Below are 1,854 nucleotides of genomic sequence, written 5' to 3'. Positions count from 1 at the left end.
CGTAATACCTTAAGGCATAAAAAAAATGTCTAGACTTACCCAACCCTGCCCTATGTGTCCATCACCCCGTCTACCCTCCCTCTTAAAGAAAAACAAACAAAAAACCCTTTACCCCGCCAATAGGTGGCTTTAAAAAATTAAATAGGTGTTCGGATTTTTGTGCAGGATACTGTACTTAACTTAAAAAAGTTGAACCGTCGAAAGTTCGAGTCGATTTTTCGACTTCGACTTTCATTTTTTCAACCCGACTAAAAGTCGACTTACAGTCGACTTTTTTCGACTTTCTTCGACTTTCAGTTTTTTTCCGACTTTCCTTTTTTATCGACTTTAGTCGACTTTCCAGCAAAAGTCGAAAAGTCGAAGCCAAAAGCTCCCTTCCTGGGGCATTTGTGTATACTTTATAGTTTATACACCTAGCTGGGTCCCATGACTTTTTCCAAATTGTGATATTTTGCAACCCTGGCAGGCTGGTGGAAGCAGATGCAGATTAGCTCATTAGCAGACTTCTTTCTTCAAAATATTTTATCTGACTATAATGCAAATATAATATCTCTAAACTATAATGCAGTTGGTACCTTGTCAAATAAGGTTTCAAATTTTTTATTTCATATTCCTAAGACCTAAGGGCTCTTTTTCTTTGTGGCTCGAGATTTCAAGCTTTCCTGCTCATCTATGGTGTGCTCTATAGCTGATTTTTGTCTCGTAAATATTTCTCATATTTAAAAGCTTCAAGTGAAGGTTGAACCACCTTTTCATTTTGTGTTGTTGGCAGTTATTTTATTTTACAAAACATTTATATTGCAGGTCTTCAAGTTCTGTTTGTTTGGTACTACGGTATTTGAACTTAGGCAAGGAGCTGCTGTATCTTTTTTATTTGAGGCCAACAAACTGCGTTACGCGAAGGTGAAAACAACATCTGACACTTAATACCATGAAAGAATTTATATTCAATAACAAACATTCCTTATATTGGCAGTCTCCTGTAAAGCTGTGAAGGCAACTATTCAATACGCTCACCATTGTTTGGAACTAGTGTACATAGCCTGAACTTATTGGCCTTATGATTTACTCCTCATGTTTCATTATCTCACCTGGTACGTTCATTATCTGGCAGTTTTTCATCAATTAATACTTATTTATTGATTCAATTCATTTTAATACAGATGACAAGCTCAAAATTGCAAATGGTTCATCGCAATTCCGGAAATCATTCTGATGACAGCATTTTGGATTTGAACAGTCCCAACTCTCCTTCTCACAGCTCAAGTCTCTCTGGCTCTTCAAATTCATTGGCTAACACATCCGCTCCTGCCTTCAGTCACGATGACATTTCTGTTATCGGTCCTGCTTCATCCTCGGCTCGCGAAAGATCAAACCTCCGAGGACGACGTTTGAGTTCAGTTTCTGCCAAAAGAGGTTCGAGAAGCGTTGGCCGGAAAAGAGTCGATTCTTTGGAAGGCCCTATCCTTTAGCATTGGCATATTTATCGTCTGCACGTTAAGACGCCGTCTCAAAAACCTTGTTGACACAAACTTCACGTCAATTCATGAATAGTTAGATATTCATACTATTTATTTTTTATTACATATTCTATTTATATTATTATATATTTGATTATTTATATATTTATTAGATAGAATAGTTAATACTAGTTTGACACCAAGTACCAGTTAGGTTAATCAATAATAAAATAATAATATAAAAATAATAAAAGGCCCGCGATGGCTAAAATAAGTAGAATAGTTGTAGTGCCAAAACGCTACGGCGGGTTAGGTTAGGCTAGGATCGCACATTTCCGTCGTTGCCTTTGCAACTAGATGGCGCCACATGAAAGACTGGTTGTACAAGGCATTT

General features: G+C 37.1%; 1 long non-coding RNA gene across 1 annotated transcript; it reads left to right on the top strand.

Moving 5' to 3' along the window:
* Positions 1-767: 767 nt before the first annotated feature.
* LOC123477463 lies at positions 768-1,586 on the top strand. The gene is made up of 3 exons (XR_006652616.1): positions 768-903; positions 977-1,094; positions 1,164-1,586. It is a non-coding gene; the product is annotated as an uncharacterized LOC123477463 (long non-coding RNA).
* The last annotated feature ends 268 nt before the right edge of the window (positions 1,587-1,854 follow it).

The sequence above is a fragment of the Daphnia magna genome, unplaced genomic scaffold, assembly GCF_020631705.1.
Source record: "Daphnia magna isolate NIES unplaced genomic scaffold, ASM2063170v1.1 Dm_contigs066, whole genome shotgun sequence".
Classification (NCBI taxonomy): domain Eukaryota; kingdom Metazoa; phylum Arthropoda; class Branchiopoda; order Diplostraca; family Daphniidae; genus Daphnia; species Daphnia magna.
Note: the sequence above shows the minus strand (reverse complement) of the source record. Positions and strands in the feature narration are given on the sequence as shown.